The sequence below is a fragment of the Dreissena polymorpha genome, chromosome 6 (assembly GCF_020536995.1).
Source record: "Dreissena polymorpha isolate Duluth1 chromosome 6, UMN_Dpol_1.0, whole genome shotgun sequence".
NCBI classification, from domain to species: domain Eukaryota; kingdom Metazoa; phylum Mollusca; class Bivalvia; order Myida; family Dreissenidae; genus Dreissena; species Dreissena polymorpha.
The window spans coordinates 91,231,244-91,249,053 of NC_068360.1; the positions used below are offsets into that span (position 1 = coordinate 91,231,244).

The following is a 17,810-nucleotide window of genomic DNA, read 5'->3' on the forward strand; positions in this document are numbered from 1 at the left end:
TAATCTGGGAGGACACTTTATGTACAGGCTAATCTGGGAGGACACTTTATGCACAGGCTAATCTTGGGAGGACACTTTATGCACAGGCTAATCTGGGAGGACACTTAATGCACAGGCTAATCTTGGGAGGACACTTTATGTACAGGCTAATCTGGGAGGACACTTTATGCACAGGCTAATCTTGGGAGGACACTTTATGGACAGGCTAATCTTGGGAGGTCACTTTATGCACAGGCTAATCTGGGAGGACACTTTATGCACAGGCTAATCTGGGAGGACACTTTATGCACAGGCTAATCTTGGGAGGACACTTTATGTACAGGCTAATCTGGGAGGACACTTTATGCACAGGCTAATCTTGGGAGGACACTTTATGGACAGGCTAATCTTGGGAGGACACTTTATGCACAGGCTAATCTTGGGAGGACACTTTATGCACAGGCTAATCTTGGGAGGACACTTTATGCACAGGCTAATCTGGGAGGACACTTTATGCACAGGCTAATCTGGGAGGACACTTTATGTACAGGCTAATCTGGGAGGACACTTTATGCACAGGCTAATCTGGGAGGACACTTTATGCACAGGCTAATCTGGGAGGACACTTTATGCACAGGCTAATCTTGGGAGGACACTTTATGCACAGGCTAATCTGGGAGGACACTTTATGCACAGGCTAATCTTGGAGGACACTTTATGCACAGGCTAATCTTGGGAGGACACTTTATGTACAGGCTAATCTGGGAGAACACTTCATGCACAGGCTAATCTGGAAGGACACTTTATGCACAGGCTAATCTTGGGAGGACACTTTATGCACAGGCTAATCTGGGAGAACACTTCATGCACAGGCTAATCTGGAAGGACACTTTATGCACAGGCTAATCTGGGAGGACATTTTATGTACAGGCTAATCTGGGAGGACACTTTATGCACAGGCTAATCTGGGAGGACACATTATGCACAGGCTAATCTGGGAGGACACTTTGTGCACAGGCTAATCTGGGAGGACACTTTGTGCACAGGCTAATCTGGGAGGACACTTTGTGCACAGGCTAATCTGGGAGGACATTTTATGTACAGGCTTATCTGGGAGGACACTTTATGCACAGGCTAATCTTGGGAGGACACTTTATGCACAGGCTAATCTTGGGAGGCCACTTTATGCATAAAGCTCATTTTCTCAGATTGAGGCTCATATAATTATTTGTTTAAATAATAACATTGTGTACATAATTCGAAAATTGGGACTGTGAAAATACTAATGTAAATAATATACACTAAATATATCAATATCAATATATCATTTGTCTACACTTTTTTCTTAGTCTCCGATCACCATAGGATGGAATATAAAAATAATAATAATGAAATAGAGATAAAATAAATAAATAATACATGGTTTTACTTTATCCCACAGTACTGCTGCATTAATTATGATGACAAATATTGAAAATGAAATAAACATTAAATACGTTTATATTCATTTTAATACAATTTAAATGCAACGAGAAATGGCGCGGGAGAGGCCGATGCGTATCCCCACGCCGCATGTTTAACCCAGGGGCGCCCCGGGATTGGTAATGGGGCCATGCATAGTTGAGATTGACCGTATATCATAAGAGAAGTTCAGTATCAATTAGAAGTGAATCAGGTGTAGAAATTAAGAAATTATAGTAAAAGGCAATTTTGGGTGGGCGTGGCCAATGTGGGCGGGGCGCCCCAAAGTTGGTAATGGGGCCATGCATAGTTGAGATTGACTGTATTGTCATAAGAGAGGTTCAGTATCAATTTGAAGTGAATCGTTGTAGAAATAAGGAAATTATAGTAAAAGGCAATTTTGGGTGGGTGTGGCTTATGTGGCCAGGGCGCCCCAGGGTTGGTAATGGGGCCATGCATAGTTGAGATTAAACGTATTGTCATAAGAGAGGTTCAGTATCAATTTGAAGTGAGTCGGTGTAGAAATGAAGAAATTATAGTAAAAGGAAATTCTGGGTGGACGTGGCCTATGTGGGCGGGGCGCCCTAGGGTTGGTAATGGGGCAATGCATAGTTGGGATTGACCGTATTGTCATTAGAGAGGTTCAGTGTCAATTTGAAGACAATCGGTGTAAATATGAAGAAATTATAGTAAAATAACCTTAAAAAATGGGTAAAAATCTCTGACCCTGCCCCACCCCAACCCCCATAACTTTTGACCCAAGGGTCAGATCAAAATTCCAAATAGTGCAGGGTCGCTCATATGCTCATAGCTACCATGTGTGTAATTTTCGTGGTTCTAGTGCTAGCTTATAGTGTAGGAGGAGAAAGTGGCCAGGACGGACAGAAGGACGGCGGAGATAACCACAATATCCCCACGCTTTTCAAAAAGTGTGGGGATAAAGACAATTTTGGGTGGGTGTGGCCTATTATGGGCGTAGCGCCCCAGGGTTGGTAATTGGGCCATACATAGTTGAGATTAACCGTATTGTCATAAGAGATGTTCAGTATCAATTTGATGTAAATCGGTGTAGAAATGAAGAAATTATAGTAAAAGGCAATTTTGGGTGGGCGTGGCCTATGTGGCCGGGGCGCCCCAGGGTTGGTAATGGGGCCATGCATAGTTGAGATTGACTGTATTGTCATAAAAGAGGTTCAGTATCAATTTGAAGTGAATCGGTGTAGAAATTAAGAAATTACAGTAAAAGGCAATTTTGGGTGGGCGTGGCGCCACAGGGTTGGTAATGGGGCCATGCATAGTTGAGATTAACTGTATTGTCATAAGAGAGGTTCAGTATCAATTTGAAGTGAATCGGTGTAGAAATGAAGAAATTATAGTAAAAGGCAAGTTTAACTGGACGTGGCCTATGTGGGCATGGCCTATGTGGGCGGGGCTCCCCAGGGTTGGTAATGGGGTCATGCATTGCTAAGATTGACCGTATTGTCATAAGAGAGGTTCAGTATCAATTTGAAGTGAATCGGTGTAGAAATGAAGAAATTATAGTAAAAGGCAATTTTGGGTGGGCGTGGTCTATGTGGGCGTGGCCTATGTGGGCGGGGTGCTCTAGGGTTGGTAATGGGACCATGCATAGCTCAGATTGAACTTTTTGTCATAAGAGAGGTTCAGTATCAATTTGAAGTGAATCGGTGTAGAAATGAAGAAATTATAGGCAATTTTGGGTGGGTGTGGCCTATGTGACCGGGGCGCCCCAGGGTTGGTAATGGGGCCATGCACAGTTGAGATTGACCGTATTGCCATAAGAGAGGCTCAGTATCAATTTGAACTAAATTGGTGCAGAAATGAAGATGTTAATGTAAAATAACATTAAAAAATGAGTGAAAATCTCTGACCCGGCCCCGCCCCAATCCCCATAACTTTTGACCCAGGGGTCAAATCAAAATACCGTCATTGTCACCGTCGCACATATGCTCATAGCTACCATGTTTGTAACTTTCAAGGTTCTAGTGCTTATAGTGTAGGAGGAGCAGGTGGCCAGAACGGACAGACGGACGGACAGACGCACAATATCCCAACTTTTTCTCCGAAAATTTTGGGGATAATAAACATGGTTTATATGCTACATGAAATCAAATTACATTAAACAAGAAATAAAACGCATCACAAGAAGTATGCGTTTTCGGCAGGATTCGAACCTGCACAGGAAAATCCCAAAAGATTTCAAGTCTATCGCCTTAACCACTCGGCCACGGCAACTTTACACTGGCTCTTCAGTCTTCGAAGAAATCCAGGGAAATCATTATGGGTGCGCTACCTTAAAATTTGCAATTTTACAAGAATACATGTAACAATTCAGTTTTTACTGCAAATAATGCATTACTAAAAAGATGCAGGTGGAAAACAACTTATATATGCTCAAGAACTTTAAGTGTTCTAGTTTTTCATGTTGTTTTTTAATCAAAATGTATTTATTGTTTTCAAAACCTATTGCAATACCAGTTAACAAGAGTGCAGAAAATAGATAGCATGGTTAGGCAAAAAAAAAATAGTCTTGGTTCAGGGCACCCGACCGACCCTATTTTTTGCCCCCGACCCTAACGATTTTTTTGGTCCATGGAAAAAAATCTGATGGCGAAAATGCTAAAATCTCGTAAAATTTCATTGAAAACAGCCACTATTTAAACCTGGATTGGGTTTCTATATTTTTCTCTTTGTTTCAATGAAAGTGTTCGCAATTTGAACAGTGAACAAAAACCGGTCTGCACCTGTATACGAGACATCGCTTGACCTTATTGTTATTGAAGTGCGCATGCTAGCTGGCCAATCAACATTGAGCTCGCTTACACATGAAATGACGTTGTTGAATGAAATGTAAAAATAGGTGGAGCTATGGAGTAATATTCTGTCATTCATGCGCAGATACTGTGCACTTTGAATACACCGTTAATATTGTCGTCTGCAAACAAAATAGCGGCCGGTCGCAAATGTCGTATTATTAAAGATTAAAAATGAAAAGAAGCGTGACAATAATTTAATTATTTCCAAGCTGTCTATTGATCTGAATTTAAAAGTGATAATTAAATAATTAGTTCTATGTCGATGATGTTACAACTTTCTGCCAATTTCCGATCGAAATGAAAAGATGATAATTAATTAATTTGTTTGTTTTACTCGCACACTATGCTAACTGACAGCAGCGTATTTTAATCAAATGAAAATGTGAAAAACACGCGCGGTTTAATTGCAATTAAAGTTTTGAATTTTTAACACATAGGAAGAGTCATTCACCTAGTCTACTATAAAAATGGAAGTAACCACTTTGTCTCTAGTCAGTCGCTAACATGGCGTCTTTAACGTTAAAGCGTCGTTGGACGAAAAAGAGTCATAACAAAAAAAAATAAAATTAAAACACAAAACACTAGAGCATTCCAAGAGTCATGGAAACTTGACAACAATTGGCTTCGCTTTGATAATGAATCAAAATCAATGTACTGTGACTGATTAATTGAGCTGAAACCGTTTTACAAGATGGGATCTTAACAGATCCCAGAATTCATTACTAGATATATATGTATGTGATATCGGGAAACTATCATGATTACCGTAGAGATCAGCAATATCTCGTAGAGATCAGCAATATCTGCCTACATGTCGTTTTTGTATATTCTTTTACCAAAGTTAATTAATAAATAATATGTTATGCGCAATAATATTGCTTTTAATGAATTTAAAACAATCAAATTTCTAAAATCTGCAAAAAACAGATAAAAAACATGTTTAACAATATTACACATTAAAACAGTTGGTGACGGTTTCTAAAAGCATTTGCATATATTCAATATAATGAGTACCATAAGCTTTTTTAAATGTGTTGTAATACAAAAACTTTGTGTAAATAAAATGTGTAATCTGATTAAGGGAATAATTGTGTTCGCGTACAATGTTATTATTGTTGTCAATTAAATTACAAGAACCCAAATTAATTTATTTTACAGGTGTCTGGTATACTGTATAGCAAATCTGCAAATTGCGTTATTTACCTAAAAGATTTGTTCAGAGATTTGTGCATTTGTGAACAATGTCGTTTAAGTTATATACTTATAAAACTGCAGAATTTTACCAGTTTTATATAGGTATAACTACACTTGAAAACAGAAATTACTAGAAATGGCGTGGCAGAGGCCAACGCGTATCCCCACGCAGCATGTTTGACCCAGGGGCTCCCTAGGGTTGGAAATGGGGCCATGCATAGTTGAGATTGATAGTATTGCCATAAGAGAAGTTCAGTATCAATTAGAAGTGAATCGGTGTAGAAATGAAGAAATTATAGTAAAAGGCAATTTTGGGTGGGCGTGGCCTATGTGGGCGGGGCGCCCCAGGGTTGGTAATGGGGCCATGCATAGTTGAGATTTACTGTATTGTAATAAGAGAGGTTCAGTATCAATTTGAAGTGAATGGGTGTAGAAATAAGGAAATTATAGTAAAAGGCAATTTTGGGTGGGCGTGGCATATGTGGGCAGGACGCCCCAGGGTTGGTAATGGGGCCATGCATAGTTGAGATTAACCGTGTTGTCATAAGAGAGGTTCAGTATCAATTTGAAGTGAATCGGTGTAGAAATGAAGAAGTTATAGTAAAAGGCAATTTTTGGTGGGCGTGGCCTATTGCTGACCCGGCCCCGCCCCAACCCCCATAACTTTCGACCCAGGGGTCAGTTAAAAATTCCGCCACTGTCACTGTCGCACATATGCTCATAGCTACCATGTATGCCAGTTTCAAGGTTCTAGTGCTAGTGTAGGAGGAGCAGGTGGCCATGACGGACGGACAGACGCACATCACCACAATATCCCCACTTTTTCTCCAAAAAACATGAGGATAATGATAGAAATGAAATATGTATAAGCAATACTATATGATTACCAAATACATGTATTTGCAAACAATGACATTGAAAAACAACCATAACCTTATTTTGCATTATTTAACAAATTGAACTGTTAGTTTAACATTTGTTGATGATAGTTAGAAAGAATGAAAAAGGCATTTATATCATGTGAAATGGGAAAAATGTATATCCATTTCAGTGCTTAATTGCTCCAATGAGACCACAATACTGATGTTATTGCTGTGTGTTGATGAAAATGAAGTGAACATTGATGTAGTCTTATAACTTGGATGATGGCTTACAATCTGCTACTCCTTCCATTGACATTCTATGTAAAAAGTAAAATATAACCTCAAAGCACAGACATTTGAAAACGTATGACGGACAGACGGACATACAGACGGAAATGCAATCACTAGAGCCCACCTTCGGGGGCATAAAAATGTAGTCCTGTTAAAAATCACTTGACACTTTTTAACATGTTTACCTTCACCATGACTTACAAAATATCCTAATGGTGACTGGGACCATTCAACTTCTTGACCACATTCCTCCAGAGGTGGCTGTGTTTCTTTGTCAGATGGCGGCAAAGTTTCGTCCGAATCTGGCATCTTTATTTTAAAAAAGTATTATAACATTGTTATAAATGTATTAAAACACATGTATTTATTTATAGTTATTAGTTGTACATTGTATCATGGACAAACCATCTTTCGAACCTCTTAAGTTTTGACAAGTCAATTATACTCAAATATAATGTTGAAAATAGTGAAACATATTTACAAGTACTCTATTTGATAAATAACTTGTTTCTTCATGGCTGGCAACTGTAATTGTTATATAAATCCTCTTTTGATTAAAGATTTTTGCAAGTTTCCAGCACATCCATATCATGTAAAACTATCAATACCGCCCAAACAATGAGTACCTGCTTTCGAACCATTCAGTGTACAACATTCAAAATAAATTAGTCACATGTTTTGACCATGGTCACGTGACTTACTGCAGCAGCAGAAATGTGTAAATTGTGAAGCAAAGTTGAGAACAAAAAATAGACCATGTTTTTATAGTTTTTTTAAGGAAAATCCTTACAGATGTAATGAGCATTAAGTAATACAATGATTTTTACGTGTTTTATGATTAATCAACTTATTCTACCTGTTTTTGACACATTTGCTTCGATTTGCAGCTACGCGTGAGTCGACATAAACAAATTACTAATACTGAAAAAACGGTGATGTAGTGCGCATGCGCATAAAATGTAAACTTATGAAGGGTTTGAAAAGAGGTGAGGTTTGAGAAGAGGTACTTTTACAATATATATATATATATATATATATATATATATATATATATATATATATATATATATATATATATATATATATATATATATATATATATATATATATATATAGCAGGGTCTTTCCCAGGCCATTTAAGCGCCCCTTGCCGGGGCGCTTGAATTTCGAAATCAGAGTCCCCGGGGCGCTTGAAATTTTCCGATCAGTGTATTCTTCAGTAAAAGAAAGTGGAGAGTGTCCAAAAAAATCAAGGTTTCCCTATCAATGTATAAATATTCCCTGTTTTAAAAGAGCACTCGGTACCTACTTTCACAAGTAATCGCCATAAACACCATATGGGGTAATGGATAATCCACTGAAAAGAGAAAAGCATGACGCGCGTATCGATTATTCTAGCCACATTACACGGTCATTTAAATGCTGACAAGGATGTATCTGGTAACTTTCCAGTCGTCAAACTGTGAAGTTCATCGTCCAATCGGTTACGCGAATGCTTATGAGGGCGGGGTTAACTATCGACAATTATTTTTGATTGACGTCGGGCATGAAGAAAGAGTTTATCGCAGCTTGATTAGCAAGAAGTTGTACCATTTGAGTAATATAAAACCGGTAATTAGTACAGTACAGAACATTAAAGACGGTTTCGGGCATCATCATCACACCTTTTTACTGTAAACAAGTGTTACCGATGACTCATAATTAATACGAGAAATTAATTGCAAGTGGTAAACAATTAATTATTATAGCGAGTAAGTTGTGCATATGACTCCCAGTTACAATTATGTTATAACAATTAATTTAATTCCAGTACATGTATATTTCGACATGTCCATTTATAGAACTGATTCACCTCGTTTTTCTGACATTTATTCGACACGTAATGCGCTTTAACAAATTTTCGTTGAATTAATTACGCACACTTGTAAATGTTTCGTCCGATAATCGATAGTTAGAAGACTGATGATGGCAACCAGCCGTGATCCTCGTGGACATTGTGAATTTCATGCATAATTCCGTCAAAACATTTATTCGACTCGTAAAGTGTGTAAACAAATTATCGTTGAATTTATAACGCAACGGTTAATATTTGTTGAAATCTCAAATGGGAATAATTAAATTTGTAATCCGAAACCCATTACCGTAAGTCGATGTAAACGCGTTTTTAATCCGAAACACACTTCCGAATGTAAATGTTACCGCAACGTTAAATATTTTTGCTTCAAATTAGCAGTGCAAATTTATTTTGTGTCGAATCTTTTTCTCAATTTAAAAGAGCGCGAAAATTATGCAGCATGTACAACGTCGCGTCTATTGCATACAAATGGCGTGTATTGAGCGTTTTAACAAACACACAACAGGTCAGGGGATTGACGCATATTCAGAGGCAATATTTCATCAAATCTATAAATAGTCACTTAAAAAATGGCGAGGTTTGTGTTAAAGAAATAACTGAAAATTTTATCGTAAATATTTACCAGAAAGAGATTGATAAAAACGGAATAAACGGGATTATCGGGTAATAAATATAAACTTGAAAAATAGTAAGTATACAGTAATAGAGTCGGGTTGAAACGGATGTGTTGGGGAATCGTTCGAGTCGGGATTTAACTATTTGTGCGGAACAGTTTTAAAACAATTAAACAATATAAAAAAATATATTTTTAAATGACGGGGGGATTTTTTTGAAGAGTCATAGCGCACCAAATGACGTCTTTTGACGCTGTTTTTTTTTATAGTTATAACGCACCACAGAACGTGAATTGACACGTTGAATTTAAAAAAAATCAACGTAGGGAGGGGACACCCCTCCCGAACCCACCCCCGGGGCGCCTGAACAAATTCCTGGGGAAGGCACTGTATATATATATATATCAGGGATCATATTTTCCCACAACATCAATCGGTCCGGATATAAATGGGGAAAAGTATCCGAAAATGTGTATCCGAAATCATGACAAATTACGTTAAAATATATACCATTGATTTTGCCATTCATGAAGGTGGTATAATACATGTACAAGTAAAATTCCCTTAGGCATTTTTTTAAAAAACGAAACGAGTTTTCTCAACTGGTTTTATCATTTGGTATTTCATTGTTGTTTCGTGTGCTGTTTTATCAGACTTTTTTCATCGTTGTCAATATTATTAACCTGTCCGATGTTTTAAATTGTTGTCGACTCGATAATATCTTACAAACATGAACTGAACCAAACAAATGTCTGTGCGTAGGTTGGCTACTGACAACAACAAACCAAATAATTAAGAAATAATTTGTTGTCAAATAACCCACGTCCGATAGTTTAGATGCGTAGGGATATGATCACGAGAGCGAAGCATTTGAAACCAGGCATCTAATTTTCCGGTCGTGAGTTATTCAACAACAAAGTATAAAGTACACGAATTATTTCTATTCTAACACGGTTTTACTAAAGATTTATTCAATGTATATTATTTTTCTTGTGTACTATTTTATGTGAAGTTCCGCCCATAAAAATAACTTTCGGCTGTTCTATCGATCAGATCCGCGACTTTCATTCATAATTATATTACCAGATAATTACGCTGGTGGAAAATGTATCGGCATGTTTCGTTTAGTTACAGCGCGTGCATTCAGACGTGTCTTTTTGGTTGCGTTTTTAATCCGCTGTTCACAAGTTTTTGATTCTTGGTCTGACGTGCAATAAACCGGCCCTGACCGGTTTAGAGACTGCAGCGAATGGTTTATCACATCTAATCGAGATAAGAATGTCATTAGGGTGTGTTAGCATGTACACTGTGTAATCGATTTCATGACATGGGATTATTAATAGCAAACAGAATCGGACCGACTGTTTGGGATTTTCAATCGGTCTTTCATGACCCCAATCAGTCTAGGACCGACAAAACCGAAAAAAAAATATGATCCCTGATATATATATATAGTTACTTTAAACAGTATTAAAATGTGTATGATATTTTATTTAATACACAAGCAACTTATTGTTTCATGTCAAACACAAACAAATCAATGGGTTAAATAATTTTCTTTCATCTAAAATATGCCATATTTATGCAAAAATGTTATGATAAAATCAATATCTTATTTGCTCATTTAATTACATTGGAAGAACATGATATATTGTCGAAATTATACTTGGGTAACACTTCTGTAACAAATACAAAGCCTGGTGACACAATAGACAACTGCAAACGCAATTCATCAAGTTTGTTTTGGAGCTGATCTGCATTAGTATACATGCACTTACATCTTTCTGCAATTGATTCTGTTAAAACTGTTTTCGCGACAATAGTGGAATCAATACTTCGGTTAATATCACAGGGTTCCTGTTCACTTATTGATTTAAAATCACACGTGATTAGACTAGAGTTAATTGCTTGACACTGTTTATGCCTATACTGCAAATCATTGCTCTGATTACTGTTTAAAATCTCATTGTTTTCAGACAAAGAGTCATTAACACAACTTGAAAAGCTTTCAACGAAAGAACTGTGATTAACACAACTTGAAAAACTGTCAACGAAAGAACTGTGGTGAACACTTGAAACTGGAACACTAACTCTATTTACAGTTTCTTTAAATTTATCATAGACGAAATGGCCGACCCGGCTCTGAAATGCCCGGTGTCGCCATTGTGCTATTCACAAGACTATCTGATCTTCTTTCCACTATTTCCCCTCTAAAAATAATTAAATCATGATTTTTCTCTTCCAACTTTCGCTTCTCCAGTTCCCTTTTGAGATTCATATTCTTTATTCTCTCTTCTTTAGTCTGATCCGGGGTTATGAAAATCTTGCTCCATCTGTGAGCATAAACTTGCCCTATCTTCGCCCTCAGATACCTTGTCCCCCCTAGACTTCATGTTCATCGCATGTGTGATAAAAAATAATACAATAAGCGCCATAATTTCGTCCGGGTAACCTGCAACGCACATGATGACGTATGCACCACACGTGATGACACATGCACCACACGTGATGACGCATGCAACACACATGATGACGCATGCACCACACGTGATGACGTATGCTTCACACGTGATGACGCATGCACCACACGTGATGACGCATGCACCACACGTGATGACGCATGCAACACGACGACGCATGCAACACAAATGATGATTATGTTCATAAATATATATTCTTTTATCTAGAATCAAACCGTTCATAGCCGTGTTAATTGATTTTTTTCCTATATTACGGACCATAATCACAATTATTGCATGTTATTTAATCTCTCTTGTAAACATGGCTACCATGCTGAACATATGTTTATCTGTGTTATCATGATTCAAATTAATCCAGTGGATTTCTTGATAGCCTTTTCTGAAAACAAGAAAAAGAAAACGCACTCAAATGCCCTTACCGTGTTATCTCGAATCAAATGCTCAGATAATATTACAAGTTCTGTCCTTATGAAACACACCGTCTCGTTAAATGTCTTCAAACAATAAGTTTATATATTTAAACAATTTTTTTTGCTAGAAAATTAGCTTTTTTACCGAGTTTAAGTCAATTTATTGGAACAGTTTTGTTTTCTCACACAAATGACACTTTATCACGTGTTAACAATTGAATAAAAATAAATGTTGAATGTTTCATTTCATGTTTAACTGGTAAACGAAGTGTATTTGTTCACGCATAATCTATTTCCAATTAGTGGAACTTTCGTTAAAATAAAAGTACATTTGTATTATAATTTAACAAAAGCAGTTATTCATACAATTACAAGCAACTGCCCTACCCCCACAACCCCTGGAAAATCGGTTTACATGTAAACACATCATTGATGAGGTTTTGGCACAATTTATGTACGCGCAAAAGATTGTTTTGTTTTAAACAGGATTCATTCGTGCAAAACCGAGGCGATAATTCAAGCAAATTAACATTTATTCTGTCCCTGAATGGGACGTGAAGGTCTCTGACGAATTGTTCGATGATTTTTTGTATGAACATATTCTTGTCGGTGTTCATCCGGTCCCTGCACAATCATGATGAGAGCCTCTCGTCGGACATGGTGGATCTTAGCCATGTCTTGACTCGTCACAGCGTGCTAAATGATCGTTCCACCGTACAAGTGGTTGCGGACAGGGTTAGTAATATGAACATCGTCTCATGCACTGCTGGAAACAAATCCGTTGTTTTAACCAAGCAAACAAAATCTTACTCATTCTGTTGAATGGATTCATTCTTGGTCATGTCCTAAAACGACACCTTCATTTATTCAAATTAGGTAATAAATACAATCACTGACTATATGTAAACATCTCTATTTATTTGCAGAAAGGTACTTATTAAACTCACAAATCTAAGTTGGCTTATTCTGTTAAGTGCACACAATTACTATACATTACGCTGATTTAAATAAGCAGCACCCACAATTGAAAAATACGCACATTTGCACGTTCACCCATTTTTGATTTTCTGAAAAGGGCTTGACAATAAGTGATAACGGTAGATAATACGACTATTTAGAAAACGTGATTTCGTTATTCAAAGTCCGAACATTTAATTATTGTTTGTAGCCTTCCTTTCAGCATTTAATTAAATCGCGTACAAATATCCTCTTTGAAATCGGTTAAAATAACATAACAATAGATTTGTTGAAGGCTTAGCTATGTGGTTCATTTTTTAAGATAAGCGAATTGTACGCAAAACTACTCTTGCATAGAATGTAGCATTTGCTAAACTAAAAAAGATTCATTTATTTATTGTTTTCAAATAATATTATTAAATAATGCGAGGTTTAAAGGAACTTGTTCACTGATTTCGTATTTTACAAATCATTTAATGTATTTAGCCTTTTTTAATGTATATTCGGTCATCTTAGAGTTAAAATCACTATTTGATACTTAGTGAGCACACAAGTGAGACGTAAATATTTTTTTATATCTACATGCATACAACAAAATAAAGGAAATACAATTCACCTATTGAATATTTCCGCAATAGCAGGCCAAACGAAGAAAGAGACCGTAGCAAACCTGATTTGTTATTATCTTTCCTGTCAATCTGTTCAGTCACCATTACGATAGAAAAACACTAAACTTGTGTAATAAGGATGTAATTTACTAAATCAATCTGCTGTTAGACTGATAAACATCCAAATACTAGTAAAAAGTGAATGTTTTCAAAAGCATTGGCATTTACACATCATTTGTAGATGATGTTTTACCAAAATTATATTTTTGTATATTTTATATAACTGATGTGTTTTGAAGCAAATAACAACATCGATGCGATAGAAATTTTCCAAATAAAAATTAAATCAAGTTTAAAAGTATGTCATACTATACAGATATGGGATTTGTCGAACCTATATGAATGGGTGAAATTATAAGAAAGAGGTTTACTAACAATAATAAATTAGTTGCAGTAGTCTGCACGTTTATAATTGCGAGAATTGTAAATAATCTTGCCTTCAAATAAATTCGAACCAGACTTCTGGAGAAACCCATCTCGTAACCAAGGCATTGCTCAGGCTTTTTTACAAATTATCGATCAATAGCATTATAAACGCTTTATTATTTTACCGATTTTGATCGTTGGTTAACCATAAATGAACTGTTTATTTTATAAAATTCTTCGACGATGACGTTTCTTAACGTTTTTTCATAATAATGTATGCTAAACATTATGGTAAGGATCTAGAAACTAAATAAATAAGTCATCTTGCCAAACTTTAAATAAAACGGGTTTTGATTTTGTTTTGATATCATCCACGATGTGTATTGAGATATAGGATTCTGAAAAAAAAAACAGGTGTTTTAGAACCATGTAGTTGACGTTTTACTTGATAGAAATAAAGACACATTAAGTTATGTAACATGGAATAAACTTCAAGTCATGTAACATGAAATAAACGTTTGCTTTACGCCCTAATCATAAGTTGTTATTTTATGCTTTCCGATGGTTTAAAGAGAAATATCATTGAAAATAAAACTGTTATTTCATTGTTTTAAACAGAGAAAAATAACAGTGACTAATATCGATATTTTTCACTGTTTTAATGTGATGTTTTTTCGACAAAATGACGTCATAAATCCAGCGAAATTATCAAGTCAAACTCTTTTACAATGTCAATAAACGTTAGTTGCAAAAAGCATTAAATAAAAAGAAAAGTTGTTGGATTCGATGGAATTTCGATTTAAATACGCTCGTGGTCATAAAATACATATTTTCACTCGTGGCTGCGCCACTCGTTAAAATATTATTTTATATGATCACTCGTGAAATAAAATCGATATTCCATCGAATCCAACAGCAAAGACCTATAGTCTTTGCCAACAGATATCCTCTATATATCCAGATAAAATACCTTATCATCTTTCCTATTGACAAGGTTTCCCAATATCAAATATAGATGAAATGAAGATCACAAAGATATATTTCTTTTATTTTTGAGTCGTTTACATTCAATTTTAATAAAATTCAATGTTATTTTTAAAATATACTTATTCGTCTGTGCAGGGCAAAAGTATTTTTTGTCAAGGCTCAAGTAAATGTTAGTAAAATAGCTCATACAAGATCTCACGAAGAAAGTTTTATTCTCACTAAGATTTTCAAAAGGATGATTAGTTTATCTGGATCGGTGAATAAAACTAGGCAACAATCAATGCTTTCAGGTGAAGCGCTACTTGGATTTATCTCAAGTGCAATTTTAAGCTAATAATTGAGCTCATGTTCCTGCTTGAGTTTTTATATAGATATTAAGATATTGTGATTTTCATAAGCATATGCTTAATTGTTTAAATCAGTATTAAATTATTGAATTGAAACTGTGTACGTATTTTAACAAAATATATTTTAGCAATATATATATTTATATATATAGGACAGATACAGAAGCCGTTACCAGACGGTACCATCATATTTTGTTTGGATGTGAAGGCTCTTTACCCCAGCGTACCAAGAGAGTGCGGTAGTAACTGAAGCTCTCAATCGGCGAGTGCAACCGGAAGTTCCAACCAACGACATGATCATAATGATGGACAATGTCCTAAATAACAACACCATTTCATTCAATGGATACCACATGCAAAATGAAGTAACTGCCATAGGATCGCACTTAGGTATGAAATACGCGTCGACCTACATGGGAGCCTGGGAGAAAGAATTATTTTTGGTATCAAATAAACATCCAATAGCTTACTTCCGGTTCGTTGATGATGTTTGGGGCTTGTGGAAACATGGTTTGGAGGCAATAAAGACATTCCACGCGTTTGCAAATACAATCCATCCACGAATACAGCTCGAGCTCCGCTACTCAACAGAGCAGCTCGAATTCCTAGACACTATGACGTCAATTCGAACAGGAAGGCTGGTTTCAGACTTACACACCAAACCAACAGATAGGCACCTCTACCTGCACAAGGACTCGTCTCATACCGAGTCTACGAAAAGGTCATTCCGTACGGCTTAGGTGTGAGGCTGAAACGAATATGTTCGGAAGAGACGGACTACAAAAAACACAAAGATGAGATCAAAGAATATATATATATAATAGACAATTGAATGTAACCTTTCTAAATTAGAAATATCAGAGACTTTTGCATTTATAATCATATAAACCCATAGGTTTACATGTATAAAATTATCAGAGCTAAAATTCTGTACAAATCAGATCACTGTTACATTATAAACCCAAGAGGCTGTTGCTTATCCTTTTTAAAAGCATTGTTAAAATAATTGAATTAAAATATTGAGTTCAAATACGAGCACTATTACACAATAGAGCAATAGTTTAGAAAATCAAGTATTGCCCCGATCAGATTAAAATGACCTGATTGGCAACAACTTCTGGTATGACTTATTAGGTTAGGCTACTGTACTGTGCAATAATATTGTTGACATTTTCAGTGTCTTTTCAGCGTTTATATTTTCATTTAAATAAAAACAATTAAGAGTATATACCATGTTATGCGGTAGTGAATAACTGCAGGAACTTCCGCGCTTGTATTTACTATTCACATTATTAATACAATGGACTTTATAATTCGAAACCCAAAACATCGATCACGTTAACAAATGTATTTGTTGATACGAGGGGCCTCGTTTAAATCAATCAGATAAACTATAGTTTACATGTATCGATTGATAAACAGATTTTACGCTGTCGTTCTCACACATGCGCAGTAAGCCGCAGACACGTTGGTATAATACAGCCGATGACACTAACTGCGCTGTTACTCAAGATAACAACATAAAAACATCGGCAACAAGGGTAAGTTTTTTCTCTAAATCTTAAATCTTTATAGTAGCTTTTTTAAATACAATTGATGAGTTAAACTTTAAATACATGTTTAACTATTACTTATTGATGGAGCATATTGAATTAAAAAGAGACGCTCGTGAAAAATAATAGAAAACCGATAATATGAGTCGCGTTCTGTGAAAACTGGTCATAATGCATGTGCGTTAAGTGTCGTCATAGATTAGCCTGTGCAGTCCGCACAGGCTAATCAGGGACGACACTTTCCGCCTAAATTGGAATTTTGATAAGAAGAGACTTCATTATAACAAAAATTGTCATAAAATCGGAAACTTTCGTCCATGATTAGCCTGTGCGAACTGCACAGGCTAATCTGGGACGACACTTTACGCACATGCATTAGGCCTAGTTTTCTCAGAACACGACTTATAAAATGTACTTGACGTACGTTTATTTATGGAAGAAGTATTACATGCGTTTTAATTTTCGTATTCAGTTGTCGTATTGATAACTGAATTAAGCAATAAGTTAAACTAGTTCTGCACTTTAAATGAAAACGTAAACGTTCACTAATGTGTGGATGACATATACAGAATTATGATTGATTACATTAAACATATAATTGTCTGATTTCATCTTCGCTTTTGATGCATTGTAAAAACACTTGACATTATTTGTTATGTCTTCTTCGTGAAGATGCCTTTTCGTTATAAAACATACCATACCTTAACAATACATTGAAACTACTAAAATATATCGCGTGAACACATTGCATCCGTCAAAATATACATTCTATCTGTGAAAGCCTTATTTTACAATAAACAGTGGATAATAACTACAAAACGTGACGATTTTATAAGAAAACTACATCTGATTTAATTATTTTTTACAAATAATTAAAAAATATCACGGAAGTACAAAAGAATTTGATATGAAAGTTAAGCAAATTAAAGTGAAGAAAAATCTACCAATATG

The 17,810-nt window shown here is 35.9% G+C and overlaps 1 long non-coding RNA gene and 1 other non-coding gene across 2 annotated transcripts; both read right to left on the reverse strand.

Moving 5' to 3' along the window:
- Positions 1–3,611: 3,611 nt before the first annotated feature.
- On the reverse strand, positions 3,612–3,693 carry Trnas-uga (transfer RNA serine (anticodon UGA)). The gene has a single exon. It is a non-coding gene; the product is annotated as a tRNA-Ser (tRNA).
- Positions 3,694–12,394: 8,701 nt separating this feature from the next.
- On the reverse strand, positions 12,395–16,644 carry LOC127833325 (uncharacterized). Its single transcript, XR_008027348.1, has 3 exons — positions 16,538–16,644; positions 15,777–16,054; positions 12,395–12,747 (listed from the first exon to the last, which is right to left on the reverse strand). It is a non-coding gene; the product is annotated as an uncharacterized LOC127833325 (long non-coding RNA).
- Between the last annotated feature and the right edge of the window lie 1,166 nt (positions 16,645–17,810).